The sequence below is a fragment of the Oncorhynchus keta genome, chromosome 23, assembly GCF_023373465.1.
Source record: "Oncorhynchus keta strain PuntledgeMale-10-30-2019 chromosome 23, Oket_V2, whole genome shotgun sequence".
Classification (NCBI taxonomy): Eukaryota; Metazoa; Chordata; class Actinopteri; order Salmoniformes; family Salmonidae; genus Oncorhynchus; species Oncorhynchus keta.
Genome location: NC_068443.1, coordinates 46,771,558 through 46,794,615, shown reverse-complemented (window position 1 = coordinate 46,794,615; position 23,058 = coordinate 46,771,558). Strand labels below are relative to the sequence as shown.

The 23,058-nt window shown below is 43.5% G+C and overlaps 1 protein-coding gene across 2 annotated transcripts in view; it reads left to right on the top strand.

Annotated features, from left to right (window-relative positions):
* Window positions 1-23,058, top strand: part of adcy8 (adenylate cyclase 8 (brain)) — a 251,836-nt gene that overhangs the window by 152,548 nt on the left and 76,230 nt on the right. The window lies entirely within an intron of this gene.

The window sequence follows — 23,058 nt, the reverse complement described above, 5'->3', positions numbered from 1 at the left end:
GCTAGCTGTCTGTGGGAATTACTGGATCCATTTATTTGTCTGCCTTTTTTCTGTTTTGTGAGAGTGAGCAAGCAGAATGTATGTGGTGGTAGGGATGTGACAAATGCCAAATTCCTCTTAATGTTTAAAACTGCCGTATAGTTTTTTTCCCAAACGTTTTAAAAACAAATATAAATTGACTCAAGTTCACAATTCAGATGTGGTTCTGTGTGTGACTGCTAGGGGGCAGTTCAATTTACCGTGTTCTTGACTACTATCTACTTACCGGTCGTCACTAGTTACCACAGCCACAAAGTCAAAAATCCTGCCTATATTGCTACAATTTATCTACTTAAAATGTCATTTTAAACCCAACCTTAACCCTAACATTAACCACACTGCTAACCTTATGCCTAACCCTTAAACCTTAAATTAAGATATAGCTATTTTTGACTTTGTGGCTGTGGGAACTTGTGGAAATTGTACCAGACGGAGCTCATTGTACTCGACTCAATGTTCTCAGATGTCAGTACGTACTTCATGTCCCACTTCTCATCAATGTGATGGCTTGATGCAGTAATGTATGACAGCGTCTTCATAGTGGCTTCCTGTAGCTCAGTTGGTAGAGCATGGCGCTTGTAACGCCAGGGTAGTGGGTTCGATTCCCGGGACCACCCATACGTAGAATGTATGCACACATGACTGTAAGTCGCTTTGGATAAAAGCGTCCGCTAAATGGCATATATTATTATTATTATTATTATTACAACACATCTGGTTCTAGATATGGGTATTGAAGACAACATCCTCTACCATTGACAATGGCTGCATTATCGACTTCAACCATTTCTGTAATCAGCACTGTGCTTTTCCCACTCCGTCCTGCCAGCAGCGGGTTTCAGCATTGTACCTGTACTGCATATCTCCTCCAACTAATGTTAATGCATTGTTGCCTTAGGTATTTGTTTACTTCAAATGTTTCTCTTTATGATGATAAAGGCTTGTTAGTGCACTTATCACAAAACTACCACTATGATTTTAATTTGTTAAAAGTGAAAAATAAATGGTTTTCAGTTAGGGATTGTTAACGTTTAGAAAAAATACCTAATGTTGTTGAAATGTTTATAAACGTTCGCACCCCTAGGAGCCATGTATTGTGGTAAGGTTGTAATGTGTCTCATTTGCCTGTATGTTTTTGAGAATGGACATCCAGAATGTAGAGTGCCTTCAGAAAGTATTCATACCTCTTGATTTATTCCACATTGTTGTCTTACAGCCTGCATTCAAACTGGATTAAATGTGTTATTTTTGTCACCCACCTACACACAATAGCCATAATGAGAAAGTTAAAACATAATTTATAGAAAATGAAATGCAGAAATATCTATTTTACATAAGTATTCACACACCTGTTAGAATCACCTTTGGGTAAGTCTGAAAGAGCATTGCACATCTGAATTGTACAGTATTCTTTAAAAAATTATTTAAGCTCTGCCAAATTGCTTGTTGATCATTGCTAGACAAACATTTTTTTAAAGTCTTATCATAGATTTTCAAGCAGATTTATGTCAAAACTGTACCACGGTTATTGTCCTCATCAAAGGTGAATTCATCTCCCAGTGTCTGGTGGAAAGCAGACTGAACCAGGTTTTCCTCTCGGACTTTGCCTGTTTGTATTTTATGCTGAAAAAACTCCTATGCTTAAAAATATGGAGTGTGGAGTTCAGTAATGAGTTGTATTGGATTTGCCCCAAACATAATGTCACGGATCCCCCCCCCCCCCAGTACTGCTGCTTATTCTGCTCACCTGTTTGAGGTCGAAGTCACCGGTCTTCTAGGTTGCACTGAACTGTGTCATTACGCACACCTGCGTCCAATTACTCACTGATTGTGTTTGTATAAATGTGCCCTTTGTTTCCACATTGGGCTGTTGAATTATTGTTCCCATGTCCGTTGCTGGTGTGAGTACCTGTGGGACCTCAGATGTGGGGTCTCAGCCTGATGAGGCCTGGTAATAATAATAATCATTCAATACTATCAGTCCATGCAACTTAAGTCATGTCCCTGCATACATTCATTAAGGGTGGTCCCGATGACCCACTACCCTGGCGTTAGGCCTGATCTACAACTGAGCCACAGTCTCAGCCTGTGTGTCTCAGCCTGTGCTGCGTTTTTTTGTCTATGACGGGTCTCTTTCAACGCGATTTCAAGACAAACAAGATGATTGTTTTGGATTAAAACCCAGATTGGTATTCCTGTGCCTGCCCCAAATCTCATACCAGCGTGACACATAGGGCTTTGTATTCAGGGACAAAAAGTTGAGAACTTTGCCACATTTTTTTTTCAGTTTTACTTTAGTTTCTTGTTGCAAACAGGATGCATGTTTTGGAATATTTTTTATTCTGTAAATGCTTCCTTTTCACTGTGTCAATTAGGTTATTATTGTGGAGTAACTACAATGTTGTTGATCCATCCTCAGTTTTCTCCTTTCATAGCATTAAAGTGTCCTTCCTGAGTTAGGAAGACAACGCCTATTCAACAACGCCTATTCCCACTGAGGAGACTCTACCTGTAGGGTTCTGTATTTATTTTCTTAGTCAACCTTGTGTTCTGTTTCTTTGTGTTCTTGAACGTAGCCATTGGTTTCACCTGTGTTAATTACTCACCTGGTCTCATCAGCTCCTTATTTAGTTCAGTTCATTCTGTTTGTGCCTTTGTGAGGTATCGTTCGTTTTGTCTCTACAAAACCTTTTCCTAGCTCGTTTGTGAGAACCAACAACAACCTGCCTGTTTGCCTACCTGTGTATGACCATTGCCTGCCTGTGATCACGATTCCTGCCTTCTGAGGCGGCGAAATAAACACCTGCCGCGCTCTGCTCGTGAATCTACACCTTTTCTCCCTGAGTATTCATTACAGAATACCTCACCCAAAAACCAGAATGGATTCAGCGGTGCCTAACCCAGCAAGAGACGTGTATGAAGGAAATCTGCCATCTTCTCCACCAGCCTATCCCTACCCCTCCAATTCCCTCCTTCATTCATATCCATGCCTGGAAAATGTGACGGTTCACCTGGGATTTCTGATGCTATGCAGCAATTACATTGAGCACAACCCCATTTACTTCGCCACTGACAAGAACGGGGTGGATTGTGTTGTGTCTCCACTCACAGGCAAAGCCCTGGATTGGGCCACCGCCATATGGACTGAAACAGCACAGAACTTGGATCCGAGACCCATTTCCACACCCTCTTCAAAGAGGTATTCCATCACTCTCCCTCTGGTCGTCCTAAAGGAGACCTTCTCATAGAACTTCAACAAGGATGCAATTCAGCTGCCGAGTATGCCCTCAAGTTCCGCACCATGTCTGCAGGGAGTCGATGGAGAGAGGCTGCTTTACTTACCGTCTACCGAAAAGGGCTCAACAGAGAACTTCAGGCGGAGCTGGCCTGTAGAGGTGACCATCAGGATTTAAATCAATACATTCTTATGTCCAACCTAGTACAAGAGCTTGACATTGATCTTAACACCTGTCACCCTTCCCTTAAGGATTAACACCCTGGACGGGCAGCCATTGGGCTTCATTACACACCTGACACAGAGCATCACCCTCCAGATTGGAGTCTTCCACACCAAAAACATTCAACTCATGGAACTCTCATCCCCCAAACAGCCACTCATCCTCAGACTGCTTCACTAGTTGTCTCAACCTACCCTGCAGAGCCACCACCATTGAGGACTCTGCCCCTGCAGTGGCACCCACCATACCATCTGAATATGCCCAGTACTGCAATGTCTTCAGCAAAATCAAGGCCTCCACTCTGCCACCACATCGCCTAGGGGACTCCCCACTAAAGGGCCATCTTTACCCCCTATCTATCCTGGAACATGAGGCAATGAACTACATTGATGAAACACTCAAACGGTTTAATTTGTCCTTGTTCCCAGACTGAGTCCAGCTTCTTCTTTGTTGGAAAAAAGGACAGTGGTCTCCGACCGTGTATTAAAAAAAATATTACATTTATTTAACTAGGCAAGTCAGTTAAAAACAAATTCTTATTTTCAATGACGACCTAGGAACAGTGGGCTTAACTGCCTGTTCAGGGGCAGAACGAAAGATTTGTACTTTGTCAGCTCAGGGGTTTGAACTTGCAACCTTCCGGTAACTAGTCCAACGCTCTAACCACTCTGCTACCCTGCCGCCCCATTGACCGTGCCCCAGGACTCCGGTAACTAGTCCAACGCTGCTAACCATGCTGGTCTTTATGCTTTGACCTTGGTCTGTTCTGTTATAATCTCTACCCGCCCCATTGATTTCTTCCTACTGTTTTCCCCACCGTGCTTTTACACCTGATTGTTTGCTGTTTGGGGTTTTAGGCTGGGTTTCTGTACAGCACTTTGAGATATCAGCTGATGTACGACGGGCTATATAAATAAATTTGATTTGATTTGATTTGATTACTGTTCCCCGAATGACATCACGGTCAACAACTTTTCCTCTGATCCCAGCGACCCTTGAACAAATAGGCCGCACCAACATCTATATAAAACTCGACCTGTGAAGTGCATATAACCTTGTCCGTATAAGTGAAGGCGACGAATGGAAGATGGCCTTTATCTATCACCGCACGAGGGCACTACGAGAATACCTGGTCATGCCTTACTAACGCCCCCGCCGTCTTCCACGACAAGGTTTTCCAGGATACGATCAAACCCTTTCTCATCGTCTACATTGATGACATCCTGATTTACTCCCTGAAGGAACACATACAGCATGTGCAAAAGGTTTTCCAACAGCTCATTCACCATGTGAAGACTGAAAAGAACTGAAAAGACTGAACCGTCCATGTAACCTCGCTAAACTTCCTTGGTTTCGTACTGACACCTGGCGGGGTCAGCCTGGATGAGAACAAAATCACCGCCATCAGAAACTGGCCCAAACTCACCACCGTCAACTTCTTATGTCTTGGGGGCAGTATTTCGACGTCTGGATGAGAAGCGTGCCCAAAGTAAATTGCCTGTTACTCAAGGCCCAGAAGCTAGGATATGCACAATTGGTAGATTTGGATAGAAAACACACAAGTTTCCAAAACTGTTCAAATAATGTCTGTGAGTATAACAGAACTGATATGGCAGGTGAAAACCTGAGGAAAATCCATCCAGGATTTTTGTGATGTGGGTATTTTCAATTTGAATGCCTATAGAGTATCTAATGGGTTAGGACTCAGATTGCAGTTCCTATGGCTTCCACTAGATGTAAACATTCTTTAGACATGGGTTCAGGCTTGTTTTCTGAAAAATGAAAAAGAGTGAGACCTTTCTCTCAGTGGACTATAGAATCATGCAGTGCTGGTTTGCGCACATGACCGATTTTGCACCCTTCGTTGTTTTTCCTTTCAATTGAATACGCTATTGTCAATTTTATTTAGACAATTGACAACCTGAGGATTAATTCTAAACATCGTTTGACATGTTTTAACGAACTTTACTGGTACTATTAGGATGTATTCGTCTGCATGTTTTGACCACCTTTGAGCCAGTGGATTACTGAACAAAACGCGCCAACAAAACTGAGCTTTTGGGATATAAGAGGGACTTTTTTCAAACAAAACAAACATTTATTGTGTAGCTGGGACTCTTGTGACTGCAACCATATGAATATCTTCAAAGGTAAGTGATTAATTGTATCGCTATTTCTGACTTTTCTAATTCCTTTACTTGGTTGTAAAATGTTTGTATGCTTTTGTAAGCGGGGCGCTGTCCTCAGATAATCGCATGGTATGCTTTCGCCGTAAAGCCTTTTGAAATCTGACAAAGCTCCTGGATTAAGAAGTTAGTCTTTAAGACGATGTATCACACTTGTATTTTTCATGAATTTTTATAATGACTATTTTTGAATTTGGCGCTCTGCAATTTCACCAGATGTTGTCAAGGTGGGTCACTAGCGGAACGCCTGCGCCAGAAAGGTTAAGGAACTCCAATGTTTCATTGGGTTCTCCAACTACTTTTGGCGGTTCATTTGGTACTTCAGTTCTACAGTCGCTCCCCTCACTGCCCTTACCAGCCAAAAGACCCGGACTGTTACTGCCCTGACTGCTTTCAACAACTTGAACCGCCTCTTCACCTCAGCTCCTGTCCTTAGCCAACCTGATCCGACCCTTCCTTTTACCCTGGAGGTGGATGCCTCCGAAGCAGGTGCAATACTCTCTCAGTGGGTGGGAACACCTCCCAAATCATATCCCTGCGACTTCGTCTCCAGGAAGTTATCCTCCGCTGAGAGGAATTACGATGTGGGGAACAGAGAACTCCTCGCCATCAAGCTGGCCCTCTTGGAGTGGTGAAACTGGTTGGAGGGCGCACAACATCCCTTTCTCATCCTAACAGATGATCGTAATATGGAAGATATTAGAGAGGCCAAGAGGTTAAACTCCAGACAAGCCAGCTGGGCTCTCTCCACATCACTGGAAAGAAAACGGTAAAAGCTGATGCTCTCTCTAGCCAGTTTGACCTTCCGACCAGTAACTCAGACCCTACACCCATTCTTCCTTCCTCTTTCTTCCTTCCTCTTGCTTTATGGGACTGGTACAGTGGGAGGTTCACTCTGCCATACAAGAAGCCCTAGCCTCAGACCCGGCTCCTCCTGAGACACCTGTTGGGGGGAGGTACGTACCAGCAGCTGTTAGACCCCAACTGATGCAATGGTGTCACACGTCCTTGGGGTCAGGACATCTGGGCATTACACAAACTTCTGGCCCGTAAGTTCTGGTGGACCTTACTGGCATCCGACGTAAGGGATTACATACTCTCCTGGCCAATCTGTACCCAAACCAAAAGCACTCTTCATCTCCCTTCCGGTCATCAACCTTTTGCCGGTTCCACATAGCTGTTGACTTCCTGAATCCTCTGGTAACACCACCATCCTTGTCATAGTAGACCGTTTTTCAAAAATGTGTCTGGTTCCTCTTCCTCATTTACCTAACGCCATGGAATTGGCTGAGTGTATGTTCCAGCAGGTGTTTCATCTGTATGGGATTCCAGAGGGCATCATCTCTGACCCCGGGCCCCAGTTTGTCTCCCGGGTGTGGCGAGCCTTCGGTGAAAGACTGGGGGTTACCATCAGCCGCTCTTCCGGGTACCATCCCCAGACCAACGGGAAGACGGAACGCCTGAACCAAGAAATAGGGAAGTACCTCCGCCAACAATGTTCTGCCTCTCCACACAACTGGAGTTGGTATATGGCCTGGGCCGAATATACACTCAGAACTCACTCATGCATTCATCCCTCCGCCTTACTCCATTTCAGTGTGACTTGGTAACCAACCCCCCATGTTTCCCTGAGAGGCCGAGCCTGGTACTGTCCCACCGATCAACGACTGACTTCGCCGTAGTGAGCGGGTATGGGAGACCGCTCACAGGCATCTGCAGGAAGTCTCTAATACCCAGAAACGCTTTGCTGACAAATGGCCGCCGACCTACGCCACTCTTTCACCCCGGACAGCGTGTGTGGCTCTCTACCAGAGGCATCCGGCTCCGCCTCCTCTGCAAAAAAAGCTCTGTCCTTTCAAGATCAACCCTGTCACGTACCGCCTCCAGTTACCCCGTCAGTATAATATATCCTCGTCCTTCCATGCGTCTCTGTTAAAACCGGTCACCTACAGTCCTCTTTATCCTCCAGTCTCTACCTGCAGTGTGTGTGGAGGGGGCTTTCATTTTTGTTAATTGATTTCACCTGTGTTAGATACTCACCTGATGAAACCAGGTGAGTATTTAGTTCAATTCATTCTGTTTGTTTTTGACTCTACTAAGCCTTTTTCCTAGCTCATTTGTGAGAAGCAGTTATTAATTAGTATTCATTACAGTACTGGTATTGTTGTTTTTACTGCTGCTCTTTAATTATTTGTTACTTTTATTTCTTATATGCTTGTAAAGATTTCACGGTAAGGTCTACCTGTTGTATTCGGAGCATGTGACAAATACAATTTGATTTGACTTGTTAAGCACATTTGAACTTATTTAGGCTTCCTTAACAAAGGAGTTGAATATTTATTTTACCTTTATTTTACTAGGCAAGTCAGTTAAGAACAATTCTTATTTTCAATGACGGCCTAGGAACAGTGGGTTAACTGCCTTGTTCAGGGGCAGAACGACAGATTTTGTACCTTGTCAGCTCGGGGATTTGAACTTGCAACCTTTCGGTTAACTAGTCCAACGCTCTAACCACTGGGCTACCCTTCCGCCCCAAGACATTTCAGCTTAATTTGTAACATTTGCTAAAAACATAATTCCACTTTGACATTATGGGACCTGTGTAGGCCAGTGACACAAAGTCTCAATCTATTTTACATTCAGGCTACAACGCAACAAAATGTGGAAGAAGTTATATGTGGTGGTACACATGACCATGCGGTGCGAGCCATGTATTGTGGGAACTTGTTTGTGAGAATGGACAGACAGAATGAAAGTGAACTGCTGTACCGTGTGGCTTTAGCCATGAACTACATCGTGTGTGTGTGTGTGTATATGAATCACCAGAACGTAAGTGGACCATGTGACCATGTCATTGTGAGCGTTAACAGGCGAGGAAATGTGATTTAACCACACCCGTTGACCATTTTGGCAGTGTATTTTGATTGTGTGTTATTGTGGTCTGAATCAGTCATTCTTTTGCCTCAGAATATGGTCCACAATGTTACAATCAGTCTCAGCTCGATATGTATCCAGATTTGAATATTAGAATAAGTGTTGAATTCAGTCGAACCAGAAAGGAGTGTCTGTAATAAATCTGTGGCACTGTCTTGTTGGTCCCGGAGGGTGCTCTGTCTGATTGGATCGTTCCAGGCAGTTAAAAAAAAAAACTCATGTTAAACGTGTAGTCCTGTAATACCCTATGGAGGTTCACCTGGCTGTAACTCAATGCTGGGGTTCCAGTATGTCATGTTAAACATGTAGTCCTGTAGTACCCTATGGAGGTTCACCTGGCTGTAACTCAATGCTGGGGTTCCAGTATGTCATGACGTGTAGTCCTGTAATACCCTATGGAGGTTCACCTGGCTGTAACTCAATGCTGGAGGTTCACAGTGTATGTCAGTATGTCATGTTAAACATGTAGTCCTGTAATACCCTATGGAGGTTCACCTGGCTGTAACTCAATGCTGGGGTTCCAGTATGTCATGTTAAACATGTAGTCCTGTAATACCCTATGGAGGTTCACCTGGCTGTAACTCAATGCTGGGGTTCCAGTATGTCATGTTAAACATGTAGTCCTGTAATACCCTAGGGAGGTTCACCTGGCTGTAACTCAATGCTGGGGTTCCAGTATGTCATGACATGTAGTGCTGTAGTACCCTATGGAGGTTCACCTGGCTGTAACTCAATGCTGGGGTTCCAGTATGTCATGTTAAACATGTAGTCCTGTAATACCCTATGGAGGTTCACCTGGCTGTAACTCAATGCTGGGGTTCCAGTATGTCATGTTAAACATGTAGTCCTGTAATACCCTATGGAGGTTCACCTGGCTGTAACTCAATGGGGGTTCCAGTAGGTTCACCTGGCTGCAACTCAATGCTGGGGTTCCAGTATGTCATGTTAAACATGTAGTCCTGTAATACCCTATGGAGGTTCACCTGGCTGTAACTCAATGCTGGGGTTCCAGTATGTCATGACGTGTAGTGCTGTAGTACCCTATGGAGGTTCACCTGGCTGTAACTCAATGCTGGGGTTCCAGTATGTCATGACGTGTAGTGCTGTAATACCCTATGGAGGTTCACCTGGCTGTAACTCAATGCTGGGGTTCCAGTATGTCATGACGTGTAGTGCTGTAGTACCCTATGGAGGTTCACCTGGCTGTAACTCAATGCTGGGGTTCCAGTATGTCATGTTAAACATGTAGTCCTGTAGTACCCTATGGAGGTTCACCTGGCTGTAACTCAATGCTGGGATTCCAGTATGTCATGACGTGGTTCCAGTATGTCATGTTACATGGAGGTTCACCTGGCTGTAGTGCTGTATGTTATACCCTATGGAGGTTCACCTGGCTGTAACTCAATGCTGGGGTTCCAGTATGTCATGTTAAACATGTAGTCCTGTAGTACCCTATGGAGGTTCACCTGGCTGTAACTCAATGCTGGGGTTCCAGTATGTCATGACGTGTAGTGCTGTAGTACCCTATGGAGGTTCACCTGGCTGTAACTCAATGCTGGGGTTCCAGTATGTCATGTTAAACATGTAGTCCTGTAGTACCCTATGGAGGTTCACCTGGCTGTAACTCAATGCTGGGGTTCCAGTATGTCATGTTAAACATGTAGTCCTGTAATACCCTATGGAGGTTCACCTGGCTGTAACTCAATGCTGGGGTTCCAGTATGTCATGTTAAACATGTAGTCCTGTAGTACCCTATGGAGGTTCACCTGGCTGTAACTCAATGCTGGGGTTCCAGTATGTCATGTTAAACATGTAGTCCTGTAATACCCTATGGAGGTTCACCTGGCTGTAACTCAATGCTGGGGTTCCAGTATGTCATGACGTGTAGTGCTGTAATACCCTATGGAGGTTCACCTGGCTGTAACTCAATGCTGGGGTTCCAGTATGTCATGGTAAACATGTAGTGCTGTAATACCCTATGGAGGTTCACCTGGCTGTAACTCAATGCTGGGGTTCCAGTATGTCATGTTAAACATGTAGTCCTGTAACTACCCTATGAAGGTTCACCTGGCTGTAACTCAATGCTTCCAGGGGTTCCAGTATGTCATGTTACAGTATGTCATGTAGTCCTGTAGTACCCTATGGAGGTTCACCTGGCTGTAACTCAATGCTGGGGTTCCAGTATGTCATGTTACATGTAGTGCTGTAATACCCTATGGAGGTTCACCTGGCTGTAACTCAATGCTGGGGTTCCAGTATGTCATGTTAAACATGTAGTCCTGTAATACCCTATGGAGGTTCACCTGGCTGTAACTCAATGCTGGGGTTCCAGTATGTCATGTTAAACATGTAGTCCTGTAATACCCTATGGAGGTTCACCTGGCTGTAACTCAATGCTGGGGTTCCAGTATGTCATGATGTGTAGTCCTGTAATACCCTATGGAGGTTCACCTGGCTGTAACTCAATGCTGGGGTTCCAGTATGTCATGTTAAACATGTAGTGCTGTAGTACCCTATGGAGGTTCACCTGGCTGTAACTCAATGCCGGGGTTCCAGTATGTCATGATGTGTAGTCCTGTAATACCCTATGGAGGTTCACCTGGCTGTAACTCAATGCTGGGGTTCCAGTATGTCATGTTACATGTGTAGTGCTGTAATACCCTATGGAGGTTCACCTGGCTGTAACTCAATGCTGGGGTTCCAGTATGTCATGTTAAACATGTAGTCCTGTAGTACCCTATGGAGGTTCACCTGGCTGTAACTCAATGCTGGGGTTCCAGTATGTCATGTTAAACATGTAGTCCTGTAGTACCCTATGGAGGTTCACCTGGCTGTAACTCAATGCTGGGGTTCCAGTATGTCATGTTAAACATGTAGTCCTGTAGTACCCTATGGAGGTTCACCTGGCTGTAACTCAATGCTGGGGTTCCAGTATGTCATGTTAAACATGTAGTCCTGTAATACCCTATGGAGGTTCACCTGGCTGTAACTCAATGCTGGGGTTCCAGTATGTCATGTTAAACATGTAGTCCTGTAGTACCCTATGAAGGTTCACCTGGCTGTAACTCAATGCTGGGGTTCCAGTATGTCATGTTACACATGTAGTCCTGTAGTACCCTATGGAGGTTCACCTGGCTGTAACTCAATGCCGGGGTTCCAGTTCACCTGGCTGTCATGTTCCACATGTGTAGTGCTGTAATACCCTATGGAGGTTCACCTGGCTGTAACTCAATGCTGGGGTTCCAGTATGTCATGTTAAACATGTAGTCCTGTAATACCCTATGGAGGTTCACCTGGCTGTAACTCAATGCTGGGGTTCCAGTATGTCATGTTAAACATGTAGTCCTGTAGTACCCTATGGAGGTTCACCTGGCTGTAACTCAATGCTGGGGTTCCAGTATGTCATGTTAAACATGTAGTCCTGTAATACCCTATGGAGGTTCACCTGGCTGCAACTCAATGCTGGGGTTCCAGTATGTCATTGTTTCGCTTGACTGGCCCATTTGTTGCATGAATAATGAAGAAGATTGCAAAAATGTAATCCAGCTACTCCTCAGTGTACGCCCAAGCACGCACGCGCGTGCACACACACACCGGCAGTTTACTGGCTCTTGCACATCTGCGTCGGGCCGTTCTGTCTGTTCAGCGGCTAAACATCAATTGAATCTGATCTACAGTAGATCTAGCTGTTGCCACCTGCTCATATCCCCCATATAATCTACTATTACATCATGCATTAAAGGCTTATATTATCATTATCATACATATCGGTCTTAGCATACAGGTGGTCACTTGTTAGAGATATGCCACACACATTCTATGCTGATGGGGCCAGTATGTAAGAACTACCAACTGTAAGGAGATCTCTGAGTATTTTATTGATAGACTGAAAAGAAAAGGGAGACTGAGGGAGGGAGATGTAGAGTAGCGGTGAGGCTGGGATTCCTACCCACGCAGGCGGCGTTACACACTAGACCAGCCTTAAGCTCAATTGAACAGAGGGACGCATGGTGAGAATACAGAACGACCCCATACTGTCATAATAGGAGAGAACATCAAGTGTCAAGTATTCCACTTTGCACATTGAATGTACAAGTTCTATGCAGAAGATTATATTATTCAACAGTGGCTTTACTGTACTGTACCTCTGTGGAGGACGGTTTTCATGATGTAGCCGTCATGGCCGCGTTTAAATTCAATGGGATGTTATTCCTGCTGAGATCTGACTCCTTTGTTTCTCACACAATGAGATGCTGTCAGGAACAGTCATTTGAAAAGGCTCTGTCTTTGCATATCAAAGGCTCTTCTGCTGCAACTTGATGTGTCTTTTATGTTGTCTCTCGCTGTGGGCTGAAGTTTTCCCTCGTGTGATTTTTTTTTTTTACCCTCCGGGGCTCTCACCCCCTCTTCCTCCGTTAAGTTTGTCTGTTTTCAAGCGTGGTTGAGAGTCTGAGCTGGCTGAACATGCTGCTGGGGTAAGAACGTGGTGTGTGTGTGTGTGTGTGTGTGCGCGCGCGCAAAAGTACATGTTCTCTTGTTTCTGTACTTGTTATACACACAAGAGTAGTTTAAATGGCTACTCTCCGACACCCTGCCTTATTGCGACAGTGCAATTACATGCTTGTCATGTCACCGATGCCATTTTGTACACAAGACAGTAGGTTGTCTTAAAAAAATCCAGGAAACAAATCTCAATATCACTGCCTTGGCATACATTATGAGCACGCTGTTGGCGTCACTTTTAAGAAATGGCTTGGAGCTGTTTCAATTTGTATTGGATCACCATTGAGTGTCTCTTGCAGGGAGCCCTGCATATAAAATACATCAATCTAATACAATATAAAACAAAATACAGCACAACACATACAACACATATTGCACAGACAAACATAAATATATACATATTATATTATTATTATTATATTATATACAGGGATACCGTCTTCTGGGCTCCGGGTCTTGCTGTATCTTGTGGGGATCAAAAACGGAACTCACTCCTGTTACATCTGGTACCGTCCCCAACTATACGGGAATCTTTTCCTCCCTTTAATGTCTCCCCTGTGTGCTGCCCTTCTGGCAGATTTATGGGACTCGTACAGCTGGTGAGAAATCAGCCCTTGAATACTCACTAACCCCAATTAGTCCTGGCCGGAGGGCCGGTCGTGACCTGGCACGTCCACCAGGGGGAGCCATTGTCTCATGACTCCATCTGTTACCAGGCCTCGACGAGTCTCCCCCTGGTGGCTGACCTGTTGTACGCCACAGTACGTAATAGCATCATTCACATGTAGATTTTTTTTTTCTTACAGATTGACCAATAGCATTTATGTAAATAGTGAAGAGAACAGGTCCTAGTATCGGACCCCTGTGGAACACCTTTTATTTTCTTCAAGAAATATGGACTTAAACCCATCAATTACGATGGCCTGAGTTCTGTCACTCAGATAATCAGGAAACCAAGAGCAGGTGTCAGAGCGCAGGCCAATCGAGGACAACTTGTTCAATAAAATAACAGAATCTTGGTTAGACGTGAAAGCCAGGAGATGGGACGATAATGATCAAGATCTCTACTATCCCCGCCCTTATGGAGTGGCAGCACATAAATAGTTTTTCATACTATCACATTCTATTGGCCATATACACATGGTTAGCAGATGTTGTTATTGCGGGTGTAACGAAATGCTTGTAATATTTACTGGTAATTTACGGATATTTTCTGATAACAATTGTTAGATTTATCCTTACATTTTGTTTGTCTACGTTCGATCTCATTTGCTTCTCCACGCAAAGCATCCCTATACAACTCCGTATCTATAGCTACAAGAATGTCCCCAAGTTGTGAAATAAGATTCCTTTCCCCTTTCACTGTCTACCGATGTCGTCTGAGCGACTCTGACTCTCCACACCCTTTTTCATGCCTCTCCCTCTCTATTGGCTCTTCACGGCAGGGGTCCTTCTGTAGCTCAGTTGGTAGAGCATGGCGCTTGTAACGCCAGGGTAGTGGGTTCGATCCCCGGGACCACCCATACGTAGAATGTATGCACACATGACTGTAAGTCGCTTTGGATAAAAGCGTCTGCTAAATGGCATTTCTTATTATTATATTATTATATATATTACGGCGAAAGCCACTGCCACAAGGCTTTCACCTTAAAGAGCTTGCATTTTGTGTGACACAACCTGCTATTCACCACTGCAAACTGAGGTGGCCAGTGTTTCCCGCCACATCGGTGAGAAGCGCACCAACACACATGTTTACCAGTTGGTTACTAATTGTCTAGTTCTTTGTTTTGTGCTGAGAAACAATGCAATAGTGGATGTGTTGTTGTGGTAGTGCTTTACATTGAGTTTTCCTGCCTGCCTTTTTTATTTACCTCCTTCGATAGGAAGGACGGGATGCATTTGCAGCATAATGTTGCCACCAACCACGTTTGCTCAGATCTGTGGTTGTGAAAGAAAGAAGACACGAAGGGAAGCTATTTACAACCATGGTAACATAACCTGGGGTAGAAAGACAAACAAATGTTAGGAGCTGAATCATGAAATCAAATGAAGATAGTGTTCTGAATAGAGGTGCTGACTTAACAGTAGTCTGGCTGATATCGAACTCGAAGTCCTCCTGACTTCAGTGTCTGGAAATGCTCTGTTGATGTTGTTGATATAATGCAACAATAGGGGATCTTTTTCAGAGCTGATCTGATTGGTCAAAAGGCCAATTAGTGAAGAAGAAAAAAATATCAGAATTGGGCTGTCTAAACGCAGCCTTTGCCATGCTTGTGCTCAATGACTGAAACTATTGTTAGTATGCTCTACATTTATTTGACACGGGCATTATTATGTTTCCATTTTTGCTGAAAGTTGAGATTTATTTGCAGGCTCTGCTAGTTTATTGGACTGATATTGTTGTCTCTTTTTCTTTTGATTGGCTGGTCTTTGACAGTTATTTGGCTGATTGGATTGCTTTTGACAGCTACAGTGTGCATTGCAGTCTGATTGGCTCTTCCCTGACGGGCGTTGTGTTCTACAGGATGTGGTGTAGTTGTTGGAGCAGCCCTGCACAGATAGAGATAAGAACACTAGGGAGTAGTATTCTGAAAGACACATCTTTGCTTCCAATGTCATCAAAGAGAAGCCATCAGGAGGCTACCCATCATGTATACTGTGCCACTGGGAAGTCATTATTCATCTGTTCTCTCCTTTCCCGTCCTCACTCGGCTCCCTTCATCCCTCTCACTTTAGAGACTTACATTTTCAATCGCCAGGCCTCACAAAACCGCTTCCCTTGATTTTTAACACATTTTTGTTGGTCATAGAACTCTTGTTATTTTGCGCAAATTGATCGTTGTGAGAGATCTAACTTAGTGACAAAGTATTACCTATTTTTTGGTAGAAGATACAGTATGCTGCTGCTATCATACAGGTTTTGGTTGTTTTGATCTAAACGGTAGTCACACATCTTCTGAAGCTGGTCATTTACATAAATGTAGGTTTTCTTTATTTTTTTTTTGTATGTCTAGGCCTAGGGCAATGTGTCTGAGTCAAAAACAGGCATATGTGGCTTGATGTACAGTCGTGGCCAAAGGTTTTGAGAATGACACAAATATTAATTTCCACAAAGTTTGCTGCTTCAGTGTCTTTAGATTTTTTTGTCAGGTGTTACTGTGGAATACTGAAGTATAATTACAAGCATTTCATAAGTGTCAAAGGCTTTTATTGACAATTACATGAAGTTGATGCAAAGAGTCAATATTTATAATAAGACCTCTGCAATCTGCCCTGGCATGCTGTCAATTAACTTCTGGACCACATCCTGACTGATGGCAGCCCGTTCTTGCATAATCAATGCTTGTAGTTTGTCAGAATTTGTGGGGTTTTGTTTGTCCACCCACCTCTTGAGGATTAAGGTCTGGGGTGTTTACTGGCCATGGACCCAAAATATCGATGTTTTGTTCCCCGAGCCACATAGTTATCACTTTTGCCTTAAGGCAAGGTGCTCCATCATGCTGCATTGTTTGTCACCAAACTGTTCCTGGATGGTTGGAAGAAGTTGCTCTCGGAAGATATGTTGATACCCTTCTTTATTCATGGCTTTATTCTTTGGCAAAATTGTGAGTGAGCCCACTCCCTTGGCTGAGAAGCAGCCCCACATATGATTGGTCTCAGGATGCTTTACTGTTGGCATGACACAGGACTGATGGTAGCGCTCACCTTGTCTTCTCCGGACAAGCTATTTTCCGGAGGCCCCAAACAATCGGAGAGGGGATTCATCTGAGAAAATGACTTTACCCCGTTCCTCGGCAGTCCAATCCCTGTACCTTTTGCAGAATATCAGTCTGTCCCTGAGGTTTTTCCTGGAGAGATGAGGCTTCTTTGCTGCCCTTCTTGACACCAGGCCATCCTCAAAGTCTTCGCCTCACTGTGCGTGCAGATGCACTCACACCTGCCTGCTGCCATTCCTGAGCAAGCTCTGTACTGGTGGTGCCCCGATCCCATAGCTGAATCAACTTTAAGAGACAGTCCTGGAGCTTGCTGGACTTTCTTGGGCGGCCTGAAGCCTTCACAACAATTGAACCGCTCTCCTTGAAGTTCTTGATGATCCGATAAATTGTTGATTTAGGTGCAATCTTACTGTAGCAACATCTTTGCCTTTTTGTGCAAAGCAATGATGATGGCACGTGTTTCCTTGCAGGTAACCATGGTTGACAGAGGAAGAACAATGATTCCAAGCACCACCCTCCTTTTGAAGCTTCCAGTCTGTTATTCAAACTCAATCAGCATGACCGAGTGATCTCTAGCATTGTCCTCGCCAACACTCACACCTGTGTTAACGAGAGAATCACTGACATGATGTCAGCTGGTCCTGTTGTGGCAGGGCTGAAAGGCAGTGAAAATGTATTTTGGGGATTCAGTTCATTTGCATGGCAAAGAGGGACTTTGCAATTAATTGCAATTCATCTGATCCCTCTTCATAACATTCTGGAGTATATGCAAAATGCCATCATACAAACTGAGGCAGCAGACTTGTGAAAATTAATATTTGTGTCACTCTCAAAAATTTTGCCCACGACTATGGTAAAGTTAGCCCTTGTAAAATGTATGACTCGATTAATGAATTATATGAACTGAATGGGTGCATAATGATTGTAGAATTGTGTCTGGATGTCTCAAAAAGTCAAATAATATCTTTCGCCTTTGTGCTAAAGTTTCAGAAATATCATTTAACGCCATTTCGGGTATAGCTAAACAGCTACGCGAGTCTGTGCCGTTTAGATCATGAGCTAAGCCTGATATGCATTCAATCCATTTGTAATGATCGCCAATGATTGTCACTAGAAGAATCGTCAGGTACTATGAAATAAATGGTGCCCATTAGAACACACAGCAATAGACAGCCTCCAGGAATTAACTTTTAATAGGCTCTCAATGTAATGGATTTCCATTACCACATCAAGTACTCGGTTGAAGTGCGGTTGAAGTGCGGTGATGGCATGAGGGATTTGTTGGAATATGAAGATCAATTGGTCAGACATTTCACTGAACACACACCTACAGACACGCACACATGCACGTACACTCAAACAAGCACTCAAACAAGCACTCACACACACACACACACACACGTGCACATACACACACACACACACACAAACTCAGATGACTACATGTCAACCACGTTAATGGCTTCACAAAAGGTAATTTGTTCATGGGTGTCATCCGTTGTCTGGTTTTCTAGATAGCTAATGATGGAAAGCTAATGTGCGGTGCTTAGAGAAGTTAAGTGAGTCATAAATATTGAACTTCACATAAATCATCTCTTTCTACCAGAACAGTTGTAGTTTACTGAGCCACCCAGCAGTTAGTAGAAAGCATTTTAGCAGCTGGCATCAGAAACAGACTGGCCATAGGGCAATTCAGGCAAATGCAAGATAGGCTGGCTCATCATTAGCCCAGTGGGCCTGTCTAATGGGGGGGGGGGCTGGTCCCAATCTGTCCCTGGTTAGCAGTCGTGTTGCATTTCATATCTGTTTCTTTAACCAATGACAACTGGCTGACTTTTCAAAATGGTTAACTTTATTCTACAACGGGTTGGTATTTGTATTCTTATATATTAATATGTATGTAATAAAATGCAAATTAATTACTTAAAAATCATACAATGTGATTTTCTGGAGTTTTGTTTTAGATTCTGTCTCTCACAGTTGAAGTGTCCTTATGATACAAATGACAGACCTGTACATGCTTTGTAAGTAACTGAGTCAGGTTTGTCTCTTTTTCAGTTCTGCCCACTAATTTTCTATAGGATTGAGGTCAGGCCTTTGTGATGGCCACTTAAATACCTTGACTTTGTGGTCCTTAAGCCATTTTGCCACAACTTTGGAAGTATGCTTGTGGGGTCATTGTCCATTTGGAAGACCCATTTGCGACCAAGCTTTAAATTCCTGACTGATGTCTTGAGATGTTGCTTCAATATATCCACATCAATTTCCTATCTCATGACGCCATCTATTTTGTGAAGTGCACCAGTCCCTCTTGCAGCAAAGCACCCCCACAACATGATGCTGCCACCGGCATGCTTCACGGTTGGGATGGTGTTCTTCAGCTTGCAAGCATCCCCCTTTTTCCTCCTAACATAACGATGGTGATTATGGCCAAACAGTTCTATTTTTGTTTCAACAGACCAGAGGACTTAAAAAAAATAAATTTAAAAAAATATGGCTGTTTTGGAGCAGTGGCTTCTTCCTTGCTGAGCGGCCTTCAGGTTATGTCGCTATAGGACCAGTTTTACTGTGGATATAGATACTTTTGTGCCTTTTCCAGCATCTTCACAAGGTCCTTTTGTTGTTGTTCTGGGATTGATTTGCACTTTTCGCACCAAAGTATGTTCATCTCTAAGAGACAGAACGTGTTTACTTCCTGAGCAGTATGACAGCTGCGTGATCCCAAGGATGAACCAGACTTGTGGAGGTCTACAATTTTTTTCTGAGGGCTTGGCTGATTTCTCTTGATTTTCCCATGATGACAAGCAGAGGCACTGAGTTTGAAGGTAGGCCTTGAAATACATCCACAGGCACACCTCCAATTCACTCACATGATGTCAATTAGCCTATCAGAAGCTTCTAAAGCCATGACATCATTTTGTGGAATTGTCCAAACTGTTTAATGGCACAGTCAACTTAGTGTATATAAACTTCTGACCCACTGGAATTGTGATACAGTGAAATAATCTGTCTGTAAACAATTGTTGGAAAAATGACTTGTGTCATGCACAAAGTAGATTCCTGACCGATTTGCCCAAACTATAATTTTGTTAACAAGAAATGTGTTGAGTGGTTGAAAAACGACTTTTATCGACTCCAACCTAAGTGTATGTAAACTTCCGACTTCAACGTTATCTACAATACAAAATCCATGTGTGCGTGTGTAGAGTGCCTGTCTTATCATGTAGGTGTAAGCTTGTGTCTGTGCCTGTGTGTATGTTTCTTCACAGTCCGCCGCTGTTCAATAAGGTGTATTTAAAAAATAAAAATAATAATCTCATTCTACTGCTTGCATCAGATATCTGAAGTGGAATAGGGTTCCATGAAGCAATGGCTCTATATAGTACTGTGCACCGCTCATAGTCTGTTCTTGACTTGGGGATTGTTAAGAGACCTCTGGTGGCATGTCTTGTGGGGTATGCATGGGTGTCTGAGCTGTGTGACAGTAGGTTAAAGACACCTCAGTGCATTCAGCATGTCAACACAAAAACAAGTAGTGAGTAAGTCGATCTCTCCTCCACTTTATTTATTACAAGATTTTGTTGATGTTTAGTGAATGATTTGTCCCAAGTAGTCTCTTTAAGTGTTGCATTGTTTGCACTCACTTTAGTAATGATGTGTGTAGCGTTGAGTCATCCTCATACATAGACACACTGGCTTTACTCAAAGCGTGTCATGTCATTACTAAAGATTGAAAAAAGTAAGGGGCAATTCCTGATTCTACCTGGATTATGTTGGAGAGGCTTCCATTAAGGAACACCCTCTGTGTACTGTTAGACAGTTAACGTGTCATTGTTGAGAGACAATTTTTTTCACCTCTTTCACACTCACTTTACGGAATTCAAAAGTACAATGCTTGTCTTTCATCATTTGGTCAGATATACTTGGATGTGTAGTGTCAGCGTTTTGTTGCTGGCATGTAATACGTGAGTTTGCTAATCTTTCCAGTGAAAAAAATGTCTAAAGTAGTTGGCAATATCAGTGGGTTCTGTAATGAATGAACCATCCGATTCAATGAATGATGGAGCGGAGTTTGCCTTTTTGCCTTTTGCCTCATTTAATGTAAAATAAAATGTAATGTGCTCCAAGGCTTTTTACTATCATTCTTTATGTCATGTGTCTTTGTTTCATAGTGTAGTTTATTTTTATTCAGTTTAGTCACATGATTTGCAGTACATTTTCCAATCGGTTGTGCAGTCAGACTTATTTGCCATTCCTTTTGCCTCATCCCTCTCAACCATACAATTTTTCAATTCCTCATCAATCCACGGGGATTTAATCATTTTTACAGTCATTTTCTTAATGGGTGCATGCTGGGATAAGCAATTTCTATCATGACACAAGGCGAGACCCAGATGCAGGCACGGGAGGCAGATGGTGGGAGTCTTACAATATTTATTAATCCAATAGGGCGAGGCAATAGAATGGTTGTGGACAGGCAAAGGGGTCAAAACCAGTTTAGAGTCCAAAGGGTACCGAAGGGCAGGCAGAATCAAGGTCAGGGCAGGCAGGATGATCAGGCAGGCGGGAAAGTAGTCCAGAGTCAGGCAGGGGTCAAAACCGGGAAGACTATATCAAGAAGAGAATAAACACACTCGTTGACTTGACTAACATACAAGACAAACTGGCACAGAGAGACAGGAAACTATGGAAAATAAGCAACACCTAGAGGGGCTGGAGACAGGAACAGGTGAAACATGACCATTTCATAAATATGTCCAGTGCAGCATCTGGTTGCTTCTCATTACATGCCACAGACCAACAAATGTACATCAACAACATACGAATCACGACAAAACTTTTTGTATGACCTCATACACTATATTAGGCCTTTGGAACTACTGTATTGTGATCACTACATCCGATGGATTTGGATACTGCTTTCAAGCAAATTTCTGCAGCGTCAGTAAAGATGTGATCAGTACATGTTGATGGTTTCATTCCTGTGCTGTTTGTAACTACCCTGGTAGGTTGACTGATAACCTGGACACGGTTGAAGGCACTGGTTACAGTTTGAAATATTCTCTTGAGTGGGCAGCCTGAAGAAAGCCAGTCAATATTTAAATCACCCAGATGATATACAGTATCAAGCATTTCACACATTATTCAGATGCTGATGTTAGCACTTGGTGGTCTAGAGCAGCTTCCTTTTGGGTGGGGCAGTTGGACCTGTAGCCATATTACTTCAATAGTATCATCAAAATCAAATGTATTTGTCACATACACATGGTTAGCAGATGTTAATGCGAGTGTAGCGAAATGCTTGTGCTTCTAGTTCTGACAATGCAGTAATAACCAACGAGTAATCTAACCTAACAATTCCAAAACGACTACCTTATACACACAAGTGTAAAGGGATAAAGAATATGTACATAAAGATATATGAATGAGTGATGGTACACAACGGCATAGGCAAGATGCAGTAGATGGTATCGAGTACAGTATATACATATGAGATGAGTAATGTAGGGTATGTAAACAAAGTGGCATAGTTTAAAGTGGCTAGTGATACATGTATTACATAAAGATGCAGTAGATGCAGTGGCTGGAGTTGAGTCAGTGTGTTGGCAGCAGTCACTCAATGTTAGTGGTGGCTGTTTAACAGTCTGATGGCCTTGAGATAGAATCTGTTTTTCAGTCTCTCGGTCCCAGCTTTGATGCACCTGTACTGACCTCGCCTTCTGGATGATAGCGGGGTGAACAGGCAGTGGCTCGGGTGGTTGTGGTCCTTGATGATCTTTATGGCCTTCCTGTGACATCGGGTGGTGTAGGTGTCCTGGAGGGCAGGTAGTTTGCCCCCGGTGATGCATTGTGCAGACCTCACTACCCTCTGGAGAGCCTTACGGTTGTGGGCGGAGCAGTTGCCGTACCAGGCGGTGATACAGACCGACAGGATGCTCTCGATTGTGCATCTGTAGAAGTTTGAGTGTTTTTGGTGACAAGCCAAATTTCTTCAGCCTCCAGTGCTGAGGATCAGCGGGGTGGAGATGATATCTACACTCACCACCTGGGGGCGGCCCGTCAGGAATTCCAGTACCCAGTTGCACAGGACGGGGTCGAGACCCAGGGTCTAGAGCTTGATGACGAGTTTTGAGGGTACTATGGTGTTAAATGCTGAGCTGTAGTCAATGAACAGCATTCTCACATAGGTATTCCTCTTGTCCAGATGGGTTAGGGCAGTGT